The sequence below is a fragment of the Protopterus annectens genome, chromosome 7.part1 (genome assembly GCF_019279795.1).
Source record: "Protopterus annectens isolate FY-2018-M chromosome 7.part1, PAN1.0, whole genome shotgun sequence".
Taxonomy (NCBI): domain Eukaryota; kingdom Metazoa; phylum Chordata; order Ceratodontiformes; family Protopteridae; genus Protopterus; species Protopterus annectens.
This window is the reverse complement of record NC_056740.1, coordinates 201791345-201813885: the sequence shown is the minus strand read 5'-3', so window position 1 is coordinate 201813885 and position 22541 is coordinate 201791345.

Here is a 22541-nt window from a genome sequence, read left to right as displayed (position 1 = left end):
ATGGCATATTAGCTGCACGCTCGTAGCCATGGTGCTGTGTGGCTCCAGCCTCCATCATAATGCAGGTCTGCTGCTGTTGTTGTTGTTGGTGGGCTGGAGCCACAACACTTAGGAGTAGTCTCTCCAGTCTGGTGAGTGAGGGATGTGTAGCCACCCCACCACCTGTGGCAACCTGTTGCCTGTGGATATCCGACGCACGCTGACAGACATTTCTGATTAAATCACTGCAGTGATGTCGTACCTGCTCATATGTCCTATTATGCGTGCCTATGTCATTTACCCGACGGACCAGGTCTTGTCACAGTGCAGCCCTCTCCTGCTGATTCTGGCTGGTGCGGGAAAAGAGTATTGCAAAATCCCGCACCAGACTCTGGTGTATTTCCTCATCCTCAGCTGCAGAGTATGCTGGATTGCGCTGGTGAGCCATGGTCCTGAAAAAGGAAATAAAATGATATCAGCAAAATATGTCAGCAGAATTTGGCACACATACTACACATGCTACTCGACTGTTGTGATACAACATATCTCCCATATATAGCATCTGTCTGTCTATTGGTGGATACACATGTAAATGGCCAGGTATCAGTGCTCAGCCAACAACTGTGCAACAGTACCTGGCACACTCCATATGACATACTACCAAACCCCAGCAGTCAGCACACTGATTCAGGTCCAAAGCACCTCCTCACTCTGGGGGTTTGTATCGAGGTACTGTATGGGGTACATCATCAACTACTGTGATCTGACAACAAACTAATCACCCTAGATATACATATCCCACCTCCACCACCAGCACAAATGACTACAGTGAATAACATTTCAAACGCAAACTTTACACTTCTTAAGACTGATATGGTATCCTTTAAGCCCACTGGGCCAGTGGAAGCCACAACCCACAATGCTGACTCCTTCACAAATGATTTCTACGGACATCTCCGAGAATGCATGGATCATGCAATCCCATATAAGACCAAGACACTCTCCACAAAGGGAAAGCATCCTGTCTGGTGGACCCCAGCCATAAACAGATTGTATAACAAAAGATGGAAGCTGCTGCAAGACAGAGCATAATTCCATAAAGGGAAGGCATGTCTGATCAGCACTAGTAAAGAGCTATGTTCTGTCATACAAACATCCATGGGCAACTTTGAGAGGGAAATCACCGGGGGCACTACAGATAACCACAAGGAATTCTTCAGTTATGTTAGAAACCTGGTCAGAAACCCTCCAATATGCTCATAGTTAGTACACAACAACAAATAATTCACTGAACCCATAGATATTGGCAACATTGTGGCAGACAGGTTCAGTGCAATTTTCCCCCCTCCCTCTCCCCCAAACGAAGACATACTTATCCCAGCTGAATGTAACCTCCCTGTCATCACAGATGTCCAGGTGAGAGCCGCCCTCAGAAAAGCAAAAAAACACAGCATCACTGGGACCTGATGGTATCCCCGGTTGCATGCTACATGAACTCCAAGAGGAGCTAAACCCGCATATAGAAGTGCTATGTAACACTAGCCTGACTACAGGATATGTACCTGTACACTGGCGTACAGCAGCAGTGGTTCCACTCCACAAAGGAGGCACCGCTACATACCAATACAATACAACACAATACAATACAATACAATATGCTATTGCCCCTGGGACTACAGCAGCATACTGTTCTGCTACCTTGACCATTGTGACACATGTGATGTGATGGTACCTGCTCCTGTCAAACAGTTACACAGGGTGACTCATATGGCATATTACCTATCTGACTAACATTCAGCAGGGGTATGTGTGACTTGCTTCTTAACGCTGTGTGGTTTATTGCAGGGTATGTCTTATCTGTGGGTAGGAACCTGTACCTCTGCCATGTGCTCTGTACTGTGGTGTCAAGGACGACACACAGCGGTCATTTAGGTTGTGGATGGTGTGAGGTGTTACTATGGTTGTTGGACATCTGTCATGGGTGTGACTTAAGTATGTAAATCCAGGAGTGGTAACCTCTATGTGCGTAGTATGTGTGCACTCTGTGGTGTTGTCAGTCACTGTGCATTGGTAATGTGTTTGAGTGCATTGTCACAGTGTCGTACATGTCACTGTGTCCTTCTCCATATCTGTAGCTGTCATGTGAGGTACATACCATGGCAGCCATTGTGTGGTGTGGAAGGGTACACTGACCTACATGTCCATAGCTGACACACCATGTCTGCTGACACATACCATGTACAGGTATTCCAGGAATAGTGTGCCACTGTGACTATCATTGGGGGGACTATTGTACACATTTATGACCCTGTTCACCCCTGACACATGCAGTGGTGGGCAGCCAATGACATATCTGGTGGTTACTGGTGTAGGTGATTTGAAATAGGGTATGGTACTCCAGTTTTGACACTGGTGTTCACTCCATGCCTTTGTCACCAGGCACCTGTTGCAATACATCTGTACACATGTGCCTCACTCAGAATATATATATATATATATATATATATATATATATATATATATATATATATATATATATATATATATATATATATATATATATATATATATATATATACATATATGTATATATATATATATATATATATATATATATATATATATATATATATATGTATACATATACATATATACATATATACATACATATATATATATATCGATGTACATATATTGCTATAGATATGGAGAGGGGGGGTGTGACAGAGAGGGGTGAGAGTGACAGAGGGGTGGGACAGGGGAGTGTGAGATAGTCATATACAGTCATATCTGTAGATAGTCAGATCTGTCTGTCTATGTATATGTATCTACATATATCTATATCTGTATGTGTGTATTACATATATATGTTTGCACATATTCTATCTATCTACATCTGTCTATGTATTCCTACATCCCTTTCTATCTATGTATACATATATGCATATTATATATATATATATATATATATATATATATATATATATATATATATATATACATACATACATATATTGACATACATACGTATCCATATGATAGATAGGTATATCAACATGTTTGTTTACAAAACTGTATACACACACTAACATACTGCTAAACATACATAACTGTGAAACATACTTTGTACATTGCACTACAACCTACATTCAACCTACATTGATATGTGCACATAGATGCCCTCACATATATATGTATGTACAGCCTTCACTGATAGTTGCTGTATGTCCCCTGCCCTATGCACATCTTCATATACATACAGATACAGACCAATGACACATATGGAGGGTTCACGGTGTGTAGACTTTTAAAGTATTACTTTACATTACCTGTGTTTGTCACAGCTGCTTGCGTTGCCTTTTGGATCGGTGTCCTGCTGCTGCTCCAGTTGACAGATGTCAGCTTTCTAGTAGGTTTTAAGTGTTTTTGTTTGTGTATTTCTCTCTCTCTCTCTCTCTCTCTCTCTCTCTCTCCCCCTACCTCCAGAGGGTGCAATGAAAGTATTGTATGTGTGGACTGGGAGTACAGCATGCTTTTGTAGGTATCTGCATATGTCCATGTGATGGCCTCTGCACCAATTGTTAGCCAGCATTTGCTAATTGCATGCAGCCAGTTGTGTACTGATTGCAGTTCTCACTGTGATTTCAGGACAGTGCTATAAAAAGGCATGTGAGATAGGCATAGCCCTTTCAGAGTTTAAGGGCAGGGACCATGCTGGTATGCTGTGGACACTGTTCTGTGAGTGTAAAGGTTAGTATCTCTCTCATATTTCCGGCTGTGTTGTAGATTAACATTTCTCCATTCATTTCTCCAGTTTCCTGTACTAAGTGTGTATGTACACTAACACCTAAGACTACTATTACTGTTAATGTGGGTGTGTGTGCTTTCCTGTGGGACATGTGGTATAACTGGTATATAGCAGTGGCTCTTGCACTTTGTTGCTATGGCTTCAATATTTGCCCTTTACATTCACTACTTGTATGCCTGCTAGGTGTCTTGACTGTAGTGTGTTGCTGTGGCTTTCCTATTTTCCATGTACATTCACACCTTGGAATGCTTGCTCTATCTGCTAGGGTGTTACTGCATGCAGTGTGGTCTGGCCATGGTGTGGGCCTTGACATCTATTAGGGTATTTGAGTATGCTGCTGAGCAGGCCCCAGAGACTCTCAGGTGCATCTTTTATCTGCCTCATGGAATGGTACATATCAGTGGGGTACACCCATTAAATTGTCTGGTATTCTGCAGTTGTGACTGTGGGTTAGCATGAGCATATGTATTACTACACTATTTCTGCCATGCAAGTGGTGCATACTTTCAGTAGTTCATAGTTACCATTGCATGTGTTGTAACACCTTTCTGTCTACTGTTTGTACATTTCACAGGGAGTCTGTGGGGCATCCCTGTAACTCAGTCACTGTTGCTATGTTTAGGCTCTTAACTATTCAAATATGGCAGTGTCAGACCTCTCAAGTGTACAGATATTTGCAGGATGTCCACATTTTTGCCTCATATTTTGGTCCATATCTCATAAACAGCTTTTTCTGGCAAATCACTCAGGGCTCAAGTCTGACTATAGTGACAAACATTTCAGTTTCAGACTTCATACCCTTCCAAACATCCAACATAATGCAAAACCTGTTACTCTCTCAACTGTCTAAGTTTGTCGGAGCAATATTTGAAATGTGTTCCTGTTTTTGGGCCTTTGCTCCACATTTTTTATTACTTAGTCGGGATGTGTTGCTGTAAGAGGTTGTGGGGTATGGGCAGTGATTATCCTGCTGTGAGTATGTGTGTGGCTTGCAAGGTGCTACAGTGACATTATTACCTACTAGCTACCAACTAGCATGGCTGTTTCTGTTCACACACTACTATTATAGAAATCCACTACATTTGACAGTAAATATACATGACATGCTTTGTGTGCTACACATCCTATATTCCCTTTACATTCATTCCTACTATTGCATGATATATTTATTGTAGCACAATGTTCTTATATAGCAGTCATGGCTTAGTGGTAAGTCATGCAGACTACTGTTTCCTGGGTTCGGGACTAACAGTGGGATTTTATTTTGCTTTTGAGCAGACTACAGGCCTTGTCATTCAGAGTGACTAAGGCACTTTTAAGCAGTTGTAAGCGGGTTAACGCTGGTTTGCGTGGAGCTCACGCATGCGCACTGGTGTTTAGCTCCGCTCACACAAGCGCATACCTGCTTACAACTGCTTAAAAGTGCTTAGTCTTGCGCACACCCGCGCTAATTTCTTTGAAAGAAATTAAAATGGGGAGACAGGAATGTGGTGAAAAAGGGGTCACAAAGAGGGTAGGACAGTAGGTAACAAGCTCGCGTTTTGCAGGAGGGATGTAGGTAAGGCCCATAGCTGCCCATTTCTTCATCAGCAACAGCTGTGCATATGTTTGTAATTTGGTGTGACATTTGAAACCTTCTACCCCTGAGAGATGTGTAAGGACAACAATCATACATGTTGTACAGCCAATTGTAATTGACAGTTTACATGTCCAGCAGACATGTGTGCAAAATGGGCAGCTATGTATGGGGCATAATTTTTTTGTGGGTACAGAGTGCCCCCTTTTTTTTTTTTTCAGGTGAGAGTGGTATGTCAGGTACAGGAAGTCGGTATAGCTGGGGAGGTAGGTTGGGTAGGTTAACAGACAAGACAAACAAGATGCATACAGTGGTGGTGTATGACACATGTGGGGGGGTTACACAATTGACAGGGACGGATGTTTGGATATCTCGAGCCCATGAGCCCACAGATTGCAACAGTGGAATTGAGATCCCCACCCATGGGCAGTTGCCACTGTGCCTTCACTGCCCAGGACAGGGCTGTGCTGGGGGCTGTGTAGGCCGGGCAGCAAGCACGTCCGTGAGTTGTGCCACCCGTGCCTCAAGCTGGCGTAGGGGCCCAAGCACAGCGTGCCGGATCTCCCTATGCACCACAGTCCGGACACTATGGAGGGTGAGTGGATGTTCTCCTCCGGCCATGCTTGCAGAGGGGGGACGAGCCCCATCCCCTGCAGCGCTTCCACCCGCAGGTGGCACAGGGCCACCAGAAGAGGGTCCGGCCTGGGGACTACTGCCAGGTGCACTCGCCAGCTGAGGAGGGAGAGGTGGGTCCGCTGGAACCCACCTTCCCTGTCGTCCTATGTTTTGCATTATGTTATGACAGTTTGGGTTAGTAACGTACAATACCATTCACAATTAGTTGTAACAGCATGCATTAGTATTCCCATTAACCAAACACCCATATATTCAAGCCATTGAACAGCAAGCATAACACATGCATAATTTGAACAGCAATACACAATCCAACAACATGCGGGGTTGATTGATGGCAACAGGCCATCAGGTTTGGATGTATGAACAGGGCAGATGCATCAACGTACATGCAAATATGTATGAACCAACAGGACAAATGTCCAGGGGTGTTAATTGTGATTGCACATACCAATTTCACATGGAATGGATTATATGTGGTTATAGGGTAGGGTGAAGAAAATTTAATTAACAACTTCAAATACCAATACATATGCTGTACATTTCTACTAGCTGCAGATATATACACACTACAGTTCTGCCTACAATTTCCTATGTGATAACTACTTCAGGTTGGTGACAGGAATGTTACTGCTACATCAATATACATTTAATTTTTATTCATACACATTCATATCTGGCTCTGTTCAGCTACATCATCCTGCTACATTTGCTTTATATAGCTATAGACAACTGTGGATGTTTGGTATTTCAGACAACCATGCTATCTGTATATTGCAGACTGAGAGCAACATATCCAGATTTTGGGACACACATTCCAGCTGTGGTACCGTTTTCAACACATGTTACTGTTCGGTTCTGCCTGTCACATTCATTTCATTCTGTACTGACTGCAGTATACTTTATTCAGGAGTTATTACTACTTTATTGGTGGATTCATACCTCTTTCTCACACTCTCTCACTTGTTTTATTTTTACAATTCAGGATGGTACTTAATTCTAGGCTTTATTGACACGTTTTACCTGTAGTTATAACAATCCTTTCCAACAGTCTCACTTCTGTCATGTTTCTGTATTTCAACAGGGATATATTTCACATGTGTTTTATTCAGCTTCTGCAGCTGTACTTTTCAGCCTGCTGCAGGTTATGTACTATTATATTACAGGTGGGACATCTTTATTTCAGACTTGTTTCATTTTTATGTTTGGATTACAGGCTGCATCACACTTTTGTAATCAAGCAATACTTGCAAACCCTCTTACACTGTTACTTGCACATTTTATTATTTAGTGACTACACTGCACTCTTTTGCTAACTGTCATACTTATATATTTATTTACAGTTACAGGGAGAGAATTACTGACTTGCCTGGTGGCGCAACCGTGCCAGCCTATCGCCATAGGCTCGACGGTTCACAGAACGGACACATGCAGCTGTAATATAAATAAAGTAATATTGGAATACACATCTCCATAATATCAGCTAGGTTAATTTCTTACATAAAATAATTACATGTAACCTACTCAGTAGTGGGGCATTGGGCATTTGCCGGGCCTCCTGGATCCAATGGTTCAGTTGGTCCTGCTTCCATCTCTTCAGGTCTGCATGGTGGTGACGGACCTGCTCACCAGTCCTTGGTATTCCTGTGGCACTGGTGAGATCATGAGCCAACCGGTCCCACGCCTCAGCCCTATATGCTCCCCACAGGACCTGGCCCTGCATGAGTTGGGCCTCATGATTATGGACGAGGAGCCAAACCATATATTTCGACTCCTCAATGCCCCACCTCTGTGCTCGGAAGCAACTACCCTCACCTACACCTGACATCCTGGCTGCAAGTCAGTTCTATAATCAGTTATGCTGTGTATTACCGCCTATGGGGCTTGTATATGCCATTTTTCCCGCACTTATCTGTGATTGGCCATTTTGGAATTGTATCAGCTTCACAAAACCTGCTTTGTCATGCTCCTCTTTCTATGCATTCCTATATATATGCTATTACTGCATTTCTAAGTGCAACTGTCATGGCTTAGTGGTTCAGTACTTTGACTATGGTGCATGGTATCCTGGGTTCAAACCTGGCCATTGCTTTTTATATTATGTCTGTCTACACAGGCTAGGAGGTGTGCCTGTGTAAAGGCAGTTTTGATACAGCTTGCTCAACGTTGCCCGTCGGTTAGCTTGTTGGCGCGGTGCGCAGCTCCGCGCAAATGGATCACGCTGGTTTACGCGTGGTTTGGCTGTCAGCACACATATTACGCTCAGCTGAGCTACAGGCACACAGTTTCAGCATGTTAAAATGCTGCTCAACCCCGGGCACTCATTTTACACCTGTTAAACCACTGCTCACCTACGGGCACTCATTTTAAACCTGTTAAAACACTGCTCACCTACAGGCAGATGTACTCAACTTGTTAGACTGTAGCTCAGCTATAGGCACATCTGACATTTTTTTTTATTATCTCACATTTCTTCAAAATACATGGCCCATTTCATTACATTTTACATAAAATATAATTTTATATGTGTACATATATGTCAGGGACTTGTTTTGTGCTTATTTCACTAAAAATAAAAATTGATGTTGTGGGAGCTCGAACCATGACTGCCTCCTCTTCAGCCGACATCTCTACCACTACGCTATTGCTTCTTGGCTTACTTTGCATATTTAGTTCTTATATGCTTTTCCACTGACTGCTAACTGTGGCTAAGCGCCGGGCACGCCCACGCAAACAAGCGGGCAAACATCTTTACAACTTAAAAAAAATATATAAGATGTTCATTTATACATTTTATGCTCATAGTCTGTGGGGGCATGTGTTGTGTTGTGTTTATTCATATTTACATGGACTCTGTCATGGGGGTTTACTTTCGGGACTTTTACTCTCCTGGGGGCGTGTCCGTTTGCAGGGCTCGCCCTACGGACACGCCCCCTACTGTCTTCCACGGACCATGTTAGCCTTAGGTGTGATTCAGCATGCCCTCATGCATATGCATGACATGCTGACGTCACACCGTTTAACTGCAGCCTCCATGTAAGCCTTGTAACTCTTACACGGAGGCTTCGTGAATCCTGCCCATAGACTTCACACTATGCAGTTTATTCCCAATCAAATAAGCACACTTTCAAAAATCAACAAAACAAAGTAACCAGGGATCATGCCCAAAAAAAGTCTCATATGTTGAAGCCCCTGTTTACTACAATTGATTCCTTTCTTTACACCATAACTACTCAGGGATACAGGATAAACATGCAAATACATACAGATGTGACTATCAATTACAGCCCGTTTTGTGACTGCAAACTTTCATATGTTTCCTTGTGATAAAATGAACAAATACATAATGATCAAGATGTTTATTTCAACTCACAACTGTGAGAATCATACAGTGCACCCCCCTTTCACACTCCATGTCCTCTTAACATCTTAGCTCAAGAATTAGAGACAAAAGACCCAACAATCCCTCCACAAACCCTTTACTCCCCATTTTTGCACATGGGATCGGGGTGGGTCACTCAACAATGATAATCATCTAGAGCCAAAGTTCCCACTGCCAGGTGGCTAGCTTGCCAAAGACCCAGCATCAGGAACAGATTTTAAATCTTTTCTTATATGTTCAGAAGCTAATATTAGCAAGCATTTTCTGAAGGACAAAGTCTAAAACTCATGTGCCTGACATTTAGCGACTGACTGTAGTCCAGAACAGTTTCCCAGAAAGTCACAATTTTTACAAGGAACAGACCAAATTCATTCTCAATTTCTTTGCTTAAAAATTCTGGACGAAACCAAAAATAATTGGGGGGGGATGAGGCCCCTAAAGGGGACACATTTTAAAAACAAATTTTATATCTTTGTTAACAAGGCAAATCCACTGGAGAAAATTTGAGGGTTGACTCAGGATTGCTAAGTGACTTGATCATAGTCATACCATAAGCAAATGGAGGTGGAAGGATTCAAACCCTATACTCTGACATTTGGTGTGAAGGATTAAGGCTACAGCCCAAGGTTACAGGGTTTGGTTCACTTACTGAGTTACACTGAACAAGTCTCTTAATCAGGAAACTTCTACCTAACTTAGGCATCACACACACACACACACACACACACACACACACACACACACACACACACACACACACACACACACACACACACACACTTCTTGTATCGGCTAGTACTTACTGCTCTATGGATTTTTGGCTCACCGTTGTGGGTTCATTTCAAACACCCTGTGAAAGAAACCAATGATGCAAAATATTCTAGCAGCTAAATGTGAAGTGAAATGCAAAAAAAAATTTGCATTGCTTAGAAATCAGCTATTTGGGCTAGGGCTTGAAAAAATATTCATGCTGATAAACTACAACAGAAGAAACATTTGTGAGGCTGACTTTACTTTGGGCACTCAAGTATTACAAAAAACATTCCTGCTGCTTAAAAATCAGTTGTTTTGTTTACTGAGGTTTACTGGGGCACTCTGAGGGGCATACATTTTCACTGGGGTGGGACACATGCGGCACCACTGTTTAGAGCATGACTGGCAGATCCTGATTAGTTTTCAGTGCTTATCAGCATTTAGAAATAAGTGCCAGTATTACATTTATGGTCAGAGCAGAAGAACTATAACATTCTGTGTGTGTAACAGCTACAAATGTAGTAAGCAGTTTCTTTAGGTTCATAGATGAATCCTAGATTAACTGCCCTGATGAATCATTTTAAGCCTAGCCAATAGCCTGTCATCAGAATTAAACCCTGTACCTTGTGAAGACCTTAACCATTATGTCAAACCCACCCCCCAAACTTGTGATTCTCGTACTGGAAGTCAAACTCAGACCTGGTGGGTAAAATCCCAGGAATCCTAACCACTAGACTATATCGGACCTAAAATGAGAAATATTTTTTTTCTCCCAAACTCTTAGGATTGGAGCTTTAAAATTTTTTAAGGGGATACTGAGTACAACAATAGCTAGCTACACCTCTGTGGGCACTGCTGAAAGTTTGTACTCCATTTCACATCAATACTGCATCCTCGTACATTTCTGACAAAATGCTAGATTCCTCTTAAAGGAGAACTCCACCTTCTCCTACAGTTTAACTCAACTCTTAGTTTGCTTTTCTCCTTAAAGTATGATTCCAGTACTGTGTAGATACCTGAAACCTGCTTCTACTGTATAAAACTTTCATTTCCTCACTTTGGTACCAAAAGAAGGGAAAGACCACCCACTGTTTTAAGCTTAACTTCTCACATAAGTTGCAGAGGAATTGTTATACACTTGTATGACATACACAGACATAGTGAAATTTGTAGTCATGAGCTCAGGCTGCTGCAAACAAGACAGAGAGGTGTGAAATTTTTCCCATTGTCTTTATTGCAGAGAGGAAGAGAATTTACACTGATTCACAGCTGCTTCCAATGTTATGCCTTTCATAGAAAAACAGAGCAATTAGATCGGTCAGTGGTTCAAAGATAGTTGTCACCTGTTTTGACAAATTTACATAAGCAGCATCACATATTGAATTGCTAAGCTTTAAACTTTAAATGTCTGTTTATACTATACATTTTAAGATGACTTGAATGTAGCATCAAAGATGCTGTGACATTTAGAGAAAAGTCAGAACATATTTTTTCTTGTAATTCTTGTAAAGTATCAGCACATTTACCAAAGTGTAGGGGGAGAGGCTGGCAATTCATCTTGGACTACAAAAAGATACTTTGGACAGAGACCTGTAATTTAGCAACTGTTTTGGTTGCAGCTGTATAATTCCTTAGTATAATATAAAACAAACCCTGAGACACACACAACTGAGATCCATTCAAGAAATAAAAGAAGCAGTCCTGTTACAGAAGGTATGTCAGATAACATTGACTGACACTAATCTCATTATATGTCAATGTCATGGAAATACACCACTACTTCCTTATGTCTAGCATGACTCATATAAAGCAGACTTGAAATGGATTATAGGAAAGAGAAAGGTTTGAAGAAAAATAAGATCACATTGATATGTCAAGCCCCATTGACCGCCATTTTACAGAAAACATATTAATATTCTAAAATAAGCAGTCAGAGTGATTTTGAGGTGTTAAAATAACTCAGAAAACAGATACAGAGTGAAAAAAATAGATTTTTTTTAGTTCTAAGGTGGAGTTTTTCTTTAAAGTAAAGCAGACACTAGAAGCAGGCAATGCTTTCAAGCATATTGTGTTCAGATCTTGTTTTCCGTGAGAGATCACAAATGGTGGGGTTTCAGAGAGTTTGCTCTTTCCCAACGGTAGAGCAATCTTGGAGTTGGTATATGTAATTAGCAGGGAGTGTTGGGGAGGGGCTTGCCCTGTACAAAAATACTATTTTGTTGGGAGGGTTGTTTTCTTTCGGTTTTTTTTTAGATGAACTGAAGATCGAGGAGTTTTTGTCAATTTTCTGCAGTTTGGATATTTTAGTGTTGTAATGCAGTGACACACACACACACACACACACACACACACACACACACACACGCGTGTGTGTGTGTGTGTGTGTGTGTGTGTGTGTGTGTGTGTGTGTATATGTATGTGTATATATGTGTGTGTGTGTATGTATGTGTGTGTGTGTGTGTGTGTGTGTGTGTGTGTGTGTGTGTGTGTGTGTGTGTGTGTGTGTGTGTTTGTATGAGTGTACTTATGCTATGAAAGATTAACAGACCTCTATATGATTGCTTTACCATCACCCATCAGTTCATTAAGTTAAGAAGCCACAGCATGAGTAGTTGTCAATGCCTTTTTAAAGGTCTGTCTGCCCAACATTATGTGCAAGTCTGTAACAGCTGTTTATGGCTACTGCACTACATAGTTGTTTTCACTTAATGCTGATCAGGCAATTTCTGTCCTGAAGCCCAAATACTGTTGCCCTCCCAAGTTCTCTAAGTGGCTGAAGAATACTAAAATGTTAGGAGAACATTTGTTGTATGCCACTTTTGGTTATTTATTTATATATTTATTTGTTTGTTAATCAGGGCATTTTAACTCAGAAGAGATGCAGGAAACAATTCTGGTTGTGGTAATGAGGTTAGAACTAAATTAACAAAGCAATAAACATATAAAAGACAAATATATCTTATACATCTGCACAAATGAGTAATTAAGATTTCCCCCTAAAAAGGGTTTTAATTCAACATATATAGAAGTTGACAGTTTTCATAGAATTATGAGTGTTTGTGTTACTACCCATGTATAGTATGCCTGTAGATGTCCAAGAAAATCCCACAGATTGCAGGGTGAACCCACATGGAATGTATTCCTTAATCACTATGCACTGACAAAACACTTCATGAGTTACAGCAGGCCTGTCTCCATTCATTATAGATTCTCAACGTATGCTTTTTATCTTGTTTTACTAATTTTCACCTTATTGCCTTTAATCAGCTTTAGTTATCCCTCAGTCTCCAAACACGTTCCATTGGATCGTTAACTACAATGTATATGCCGCAAGTACAATGAACCACTAGTCTGATTACCCAAATCTGAAAATAAAACAAATGGTCTGTCAGTTGGTACAGAGGATCAAAGATGTGATCTATGGTTCTTGTGGTACAGTGATTGGTTCTCTCATCCCTAATTTGTCTCTTGTTTGACCTTAAGCAAGTTGCTTAACCAACCAGCTTGGGGACAACTGGGAATTTGGGCTAGGTTTCTCAATGGTCTCCTAGACTGCAAGTCTAGAAGTTACCTATGAAACATTGGCCTGTGAATCAAATAAACAAGAGACATATGAAACAAAACTAAAACATGCAATCCAATTCAAAATGAATAGAAAGCAAAGACATGAAATAGTCCTTGGCATGTTACTGCTGTAATCAGCAGTGACACCAAGCTGCACCATGAATAAGAGTTTTAGTTTTTGTTCTTCCTGCCCTACCCTATTAAATAACAATATCTCTGCCATGGCTGAAGTATGACAATGTCAACAGCGTCTTTTATTTTGCTTCTGCACAGATTAATGTTAAGACAAAACAGACTGCGTGTTCTGTACCTTGATAAGACAGTTCATCAGTTAGATCCTTCTCGTTAGTCAGTAGGCTGAATCAAAATAATCATAAGTTGTCCTTTGCTGTACTAAAAATAAATTACTTTGTTTGGGGATAGTAATCTAACCTGCATCTGGATTTGTTATCTCTCATAGTTCTTAAGGTACCTGCACATCAGGAATTCAGTTATGTGGTTCTAAGCCAAGGTACTTATGTTCACTTCCCCCAATTTGTTTAAACAGATGCAGTTTGAAGAAAGAAACAGAAATAGATTTTGATATTAATATAAGAAAGGTATACTTTGCACAGTAATTTTTATAGCCATTTTCCCAGAGATTTTTGGACAGCACAACTGATTAAGAATGGAATGTGGTATGAAGTAGATTGTGAATTAATCACCCTTGCTTGTGAGTAACCTATGAGGCAAGGGCTCACAATACCTACAAAAATCCCTATCAAACCCTGGACATACTGGTATAACTTCTTGCTCTCCTAGCACTGCAGAGTTTGGAATTATTCACGCAAGTACAAACTCACTTTTGGCAAGAATAACAACTCTTAATGCATCATAGGTGCCATTTTGATTCATATCTTTTGAGATCAAATGACAGAGTAAACTTTGTGCCACACAGTACTTGCCAGTTATTGATAAGTATTCAATATTCACGGACAATCTCCTAATATCCTTACAAACAGAAGCGCGGTAATGAGTGAAATGTGAAAGGTTTTCTAGGTATTTTGTTACTCATGATAAACAGCAAATTTTAAGTATACCTTTTATTTAGCTCCTCTGACTTTAGATGTGTTTAATTCTGTGTGCCTATTAAGAGAATTTTCTTTACAATTTAGTTGCGTGCTTATCTTAATCTGACACTTTTGAACGAAGAAAAAAAGCCTGTTTTCTGAATACCTTGCTACTATACAGATTCGGAGTACCTACAACACACAGCAAATATGCAGTGTCTGGCTGCTACGCACTTTGTACATTTAATAGCTTCAAATATCTGAATATGTGCACTGATTTCAAATGAACAATAGCCAAGTTTGCTACCTAAACATATATATAATGTTACGTTTCATGCAGTTTCCATCATAAATCTCTTACAGCAGGAACCTGTGAACTGTAACAGAGTTTCCAGTTTACAAAGTATGATTTAATTTCTCACAGCAAGCTGTATTTAGATCAATGTAATTGCCTCTAATCCAGATACTCATGTAAATGTTTAATTTATTTGCTAGTGTAAAGTTACGTCCTGTGGTCCCATGGATAGCTTGAATTTAGCATTCACCTTTCTGTGTCTCAGGTTTATTACATCCACAAACTTTTTTACTCATCATGTTCTGTTTTTGTCTCAGATTTCAGTTTGGTATAGTCCCACTCAAACTCTGATGTAGTCTTACATATTATGCTCTAATCTATAGTATAAGCTTCCATAAGACTTAAACTCTCGATATCCTTACTCAGATTTAAAATTAAAGACCTGCCTACTGTCAAAAGGGAAGTATAATTGTGAGAATCCAAGATGTCTTTTATATGCATCTTTGACCTTCATGTCCCCTCAGTCTTTCTTCTTCTATATTTATCTTCTTTTCCTCCCCATCTAAATATCTTCTCTATGATATTTAATCTTTCTATTACCTTTATATGTATCATATCTAGATTCATAGATTACTACTAGGCTGACTACCCTTGTGGACCATTTAAAGCCTAGCCAATTACCCCATGTGAAAATCAAACCCTGCACATTGTATCTGTAAGGTAAACACCTTAACCATTATGCCAAATACCACCCTATATCTAGTCTCAAACTACTACTAATCACAAGTATTCCACTCAACATAAAACCAAACAAGTGAAAAACCAACAAAAACACTGAAGTGGGGTTCAGTACCGAATTTTAATTTATAAAGTTTAGACCTTTTGTTCCACCATTTATGGAACTTCATCAGAATACATAACAAAAATGACATACCCTTTTAAACTTCCCTGTAACAGTCATGTAAAAAATAGGAAAATGTTTCTTTACTATTGCAAGTAGAAAGATGATGGAAGGCTTGCCAGGCCTTTTAAAAATTACAGTGGCTGCAGACAATGGCACTATTAAGCTCATAGAGTAATTTATTCTGTAAATGGGATAAATTCATTCTTTGCTTACAGGGATGTTTGTATGCTTTCTCAAAAGCTGTTGTTGGCCTAATCTACTGTACCTCTGCTTCCTGCTAAATTAAAAAAAAATAATTATACAAGTTGTGCTTGTCAGGGAGATGTTGATTGACATTTGGGGGAGATGAAGTAATCATGCTGAATGGTTGTAAAATGGCTGCATGTTTATAATCAATATTTTATTAGTGAAAATGGTATATGGGATAAATGTTGGCCTTTCTGTGGACATTGTTGATTTAGGATGGAGGGATATAGTTACATTTGGTAGGCTTGTTAGCAATAGATACTGCATTGTGTAAACCCAGGCAAATTGGCAGAGAGGCTGCAGGTTTAGAGAGGGTATCAGACAAGTAAACAGATAATGTAAAATGCAGTAGTATGGTATGTGTAAAAGTATTTAGGTGAACAGTAAGCACTGTTTGGTTGGGGTGGTTGGGTGCTATTAAATGCAAAATAAATAGTGTTAGCATGAGAAAAAGAAGCTACAAAAGAGGGTAGGGGAAGAAAATGGTTCTCTGATCTGGCTGCAGGTTAGTAGTACGGTGAAGATGGAAAACCTAATGTTTGCCAGAGTCCACTTGACTGATGCTGACAATGTCAGCACTGAAAGGTCACCAGCTCCTTGAATTCACTTTAAGACTTGGATAAGACCTAGAAGGTCAGTGTAACTTTTTTTTTATCACTTTGCCTATCTTATCTGAGTTTGTGTGATTTGAAAGTATATATAATTTGGGAGGCATGGGGGCTTGTCTTGACATCAGGAGTGCAGAGCGGCTTGCCTCTGCACAGAAATGCATTTGCGTTTTGTAACCATCAGAGTGTCACTGTTTTGAGTTACAACCTGTCAATATTTTAGATGCCTTAGGGTCAATAACTGTCTATAAAATGAGACATGATTACTTATAATAAACTTGGTCAAGAGATGTTTGGAGGAAGGATGTGGAGCTATAGAAAGTCAGGGATTTTGGAAATGGAAACAGAGGAGTTGTACGTAGGGCATGGAAATCTGAGTGAACACTGCAGCACTTTCTTGCCTGCAATCAAAGACTGGTAATTTGGTGCTTTGTCTAATGGAATTACCCTGAAGTACCTGAAATACTGAAGATTTCTGACTGATTGTTGTGAGCTTGCTGGATGTTTTCAGTAGACAGATTGTGGTCCTGGTTTACTGGAAGATTGTATGTACTTTCCATGTGCCTGTACTGTACAGTTCATCAAGGGCACTTGCTTTGTGCATGTTCTGTGATTTTCCATCAGCATTCAGTGGAAACCATTATCAATTATTATTATCATTACTGCTTTGTTGGATCCTGATTGGAGGAGTGTGTCATATTCCCACATTGTGATTTACTTTCAGTCTGCATTTGATCAGAGATGAGACAGCTGTCATGTGACTAGCAGTCTTCTGTGAATCGTTAGAAGAAATATTGCCTCCTTCAATTTGACTTACTTTTGGGTTGTTGTGGATCCCGTTTGAAGAAGTCTGATATCTCTCTGGGAGGAGGAGGCTTCCTTTTAGTATGCATTTGATATAAGTGTAGACAGCTGTCAGACTAAACACAAGTCATGCGTGACTCAGTTTAGGAAAAGACTGCCTTGGACTTGATAGGGACTTGCTTTTGTGATGCTATGGGTCCTGTTTAGGGAAGTCTGGTGTGTTCCTGGTTCACTGCTTGCTTTCAGTCTACAGTTGATTGGAGAGGGGGCAAGTGTTAAGGAAATAAATGCCTGTCTTATGTGACTAAATTAAGAACAAATGACTACCTTGAAGACTAGATTGCAACCTTCTGTATGTAGTGTTAAAAGACTTTTATATTTCATTTTGATAAAAGATAGGGAAAATTTTGGACAAAAAAATACGCTGTATGGGTCAGTTAGAAGAAACTACAGGCTCCAGTCTTGTGACAGAATCGTTTGGCTCACATCACTCTGTCGTTCTTGGCTGCATGAGGATCATGGATGGTTCTCTTGGTAATATTGTGAACTAGTTTTACTATGGAGATATAATACTTTTTTTTATTTGATATAGTTATTGCTTCACTGCTTAACTGGAACATATTGTACTTTTTACTAAGGTGTTAGGTACTATTCCTTGTTGCATGGTTGTTTGATGCCTCTGATACTGTGTTTGGAATTTCATTATCTAAATATTGCTAGGCTGCAGTTCTTTTATCCGGTGACAAATTAAGCATAATTATTACCAATATTTAAAAGCATATTTTTCTAACTTCTCAATATGTTGTCATGGCTACTGTTTAAAATTCTGTATTCTCCAAATTTGTTTCCAATCTCTTGTTCAGAGAATTCAGCAGTACAGCAGATACGCAATAATATTTTTTTCATCCAATGATCATGATTTCTTAGGGTCCAAATCATGGAACCAGCTCCCCAGCAGCATTAGAAATACCAAACAGACGTTTTGTAAAAATCTTCTACCATGTCCAAGCTTTAGACAACCCTTTGTTATACAGTTCAACACAGCTATACCCTCCCTCCACCTCTTACACACACACACACACACACACACACACACACACACACACACACACACACACACACACACACACACCATTGAATGTTTCATTGTATTTTTACATAGTAGTCATACACAGTACTTACATGTATTTTGTATTTGACCTGCTAAGTTTCCTTTCTGTGTACTTATTCATGTTTTTTTTTGTCACATGTATGTAATCATTGTTCATACAGGTTATGGTTGAAATGTGTCCTGTTTCATCAACCTCCCATACAATTGAATGTAGAACAGGTGCAGTAGCCATGACAACACAGTTGAGTAACTACCTGCTGTAATTCGAAGCAAACATTTTAAGTATTTGAAGCATTTGTTTGCTGATTGCATATTAGTGTTGTAGGTAAAATAATGCTTTATAGTACTGCAAATCTATTTATTTATGAGCTGTTTTAGGAGCTGTCTACTACTTTGCACTTCTGACATATTTATTTACTTATTTTTATTTAATAAGGAGTCATGTGTGATAGCTTCTATCTTGCAGTGTCTTATCATTTGCTGTCCGTCACTAACTCTCTGTAGATGGACTGTGGTCACTCTGATGTGACTTCTGACATATTTATTTATTTACATATTTATTTTTATTTAATGTAGAACCATGTGTGATAGCTTCTACCTAGCAGTGTCTTGTCATTTGCTGACCATCACTAACTCTCTGTAGATGGACTGTGCTCAGTCTGATGTGATATGACTATGTAGGCTTCAGTAACTTATTAGGCATCCCTATTTATTTGTCCATTTTTCTGTATATGACAGCTCAGTTGCATGAACTATGTTATGTTTTATTATTATTTATTTATTTTTTACTTGGGTACTAGTATTTGGTATACAAGCTTCAAATATATTTTATTTGACATCCTACAGTGCATTAACAATACAGTTATTTTAATATTTCTTGAATTATAGGTTCATGGGTTCATAGATTAGTACCATTGCAAGCCATTTTAAGCCTAGCCAATTATCCCTTGTGAGACTCAAACCCTGCACCTTGTGTTTATAAGGCAAACACCTTAGCCATTAGGCCACCCTCCCAACCCTTCAAATAAACAGCCTCTGCAAGGCTCGAACCTAGGACCCTGGACACCATACACAAAAGTGATTTACCACTAAGCCATGGCAGATATATTAGCTTTAGCAATGCCTATGGCATGGCAAAACATTGTTATATTTAGTATGTATTTATTATCCTTAATTAAAAAAATCTTTTCCATAACTCACCTTTGGCTTCAACAGACAGCTTCTGTGTTTTAACTGATACTAAAAACCCAGACTAAAATGCTAATTCTGTAGCAGGTATTCCTTTTCTACTGTCTTGATCCTAACTGCTATATCATCCTAATCTTATCTCACCAAATTACAAACCATGGTAGCAAATATTTAGAATTCAGGCTAAATAACTATCTACCACTCATAAAAAATACATATCCTCAACTTTCTAGCCGGCAAATTATATTAGAAGGAAACTGCTAAAAGTATTCTCTAACTCACTACCAAAATGGACAAAGAAAGAAAGTATTACTCTCTTACACCTACTCATACCGAAAGTAAGATATTCTGGTGGCATTAACCCCAACCCAGTCCTCAGCAGCACCCCCTAACAGTGCAGGTTCCTTATTTCCAAATAATTCCAACATTATACATATATACAGATCAACCATCAAATCTCTAAAACTATAACACAGGCATATAGATATGCCATCTAAATGCTCACAACATCAGAATGAAAAGGAGACTGTCTTGAAGCCTGCTTCACTGAGCATATATGGGGCATATTAGGCATAACTGAAACCTGGTTAAAACAATCTGCCCTTCTACCACCATACAAAAGAGTTTCCATGCATTCCTGTGCAATAGGCCTGGTGAAAAACTGAAAGTTATAATATACTTCTGATGAAGAAAGTTGTGAAAATAACACAAAATCACTAGATAAACAGTTCCAACAAAGAAGAGTCATCAGGTTAACTTATAGCTCAAATACTCCAAAGCAATCCCATGAAGTGATGCGTAACTATTGCCTGTTCCACCAAGCCCTAACATTTTTGAAAACATGATAATAGGTATACTTGTAGCTGTTAACAGTGGTAACATAATAATTAAATGAGACATTAACACCGATCTTCTGGGACAAAAGAAACACAGGTTAATCATGTTCTCTTCCTAGATAATCTTACATGGTGAATTACATTTCCATCTAGACCAAACCACTCAATAAACAAAAGTTCCCTACTTGATTTACTTATAGTTATCATTCCATGTAGATATAAAAAATTGACCTGTCTCCCTAATATTTCCTCCCTATACAAACCACTCTTTTACATAAAGCTCCACCCCCCAAAAAAAAAAGAAAAACAAGTTTATAGCTATCTCTTCAAAATCCTTCAGGAGGGCAATGAATCACAAGTATATGAAGGCCTACACAGTCAAGGCAGGTCAGGTTATTTGAAAGGATAGACCCATCTCACATCCTATCTCTGCTCAACTTCCTATAATTTGTAAGATTGATAAACAATTTCCAACTATAAGAAAAGTATGAGAAGGCAGCTCCTGGATACCTCCTATCCATAAAAAGTCTAACAACCTATGGACAAGGAGCTGAATAAATGGAAGCCACTAGGGACCCCTTTTATACTGTCTCATCTCACCCCCCTGTAGGCAGATGTGCAAATAGAAAATGTACTTACCTTAGGAAGCAGCAATTCCTCCCAAGCATCTCCTTCATCTCAATAAAACCCCCTGTTATTCTACTTCTAGGCAGGATCTCCCAGGATGGTTAAAAAACTTGAGCAAATAGACAGGAAAACAGCCCTAATCAGAGTAGCATTCACCCTGCCACCCTTAGGATCACTGTTCCCTCCATAGAAAAAGAGTTTAACTGTCCTCAGGAATAGTTCCTCTTCAATGTATCCTTCCCCCTCCTACCTTAGGAGTACAGACTTGTTTCTATGCCATGTGCAATCACAAATATTAAAAAAAATAATTTGCAGTCAAGTTTTTGATCACATCAACATATATATCATTGTAAGCAATGTTCAGCATTGATTCATATAAGGGCAAACTGCCTTTACAACAGTATTGCGTACTGCAGCAGGAGTGGTGCCTTACTAGACGCACATTTGAGTGCCAAATGCATAAACTGTCAATCCCACCTGACCAAAATTATACAGATATGGTTCTGATTTCAACCTTTCAATTTTCCCCTTTTGTGGCTTGATTATTATGACAGTCTTTTTTTTTTCTTGATTCATGCTGAAATATACAGGTATGAGATATTTGTTTGTTTGTCTTTGTTAAGTTGGAATTTCTAACTGGGATGAGTCCAGTTTTAGTGGAACTCGCGTAGAAAAGCTTCAGCATAAATTCTGAAATAAACAGCAAGTAAACAACAGAAATGATTAGAATAACATATTCTTTTTATTTATTTTCTTACAAAAAAATCTTTATTGAATTATCACTTGTGACACAGGCAAACTTATATTTGTATAAAAGTAATCTAACCATATTAACAAGTTCACATTATATATCACATATATTGTTCTGTACAATATAATCAAACCAACATGTAAAGTGTTCAATTCTTGCCTTTTTTTAGACCTCATTCCTCCTCCAAAATATATTTCTGCATGTATTGTTCCCACAATTTCCATTTTTTTTCTATGTAATTTATTCCTACGCTTTGGTTTAGACTTTAATTTCCATTGTTTGTTAATTACTTTTTTTGGAGCCACCAGCATTAAACTTATCAAGACCTTGCTATGTATAGGCAATTCAGATTCTGTATCCCAGGTCAAAAATCATTTCCTTTGTTACACTAGAATAACATATTCTTGTAAGAAAAAGGCATAATCAC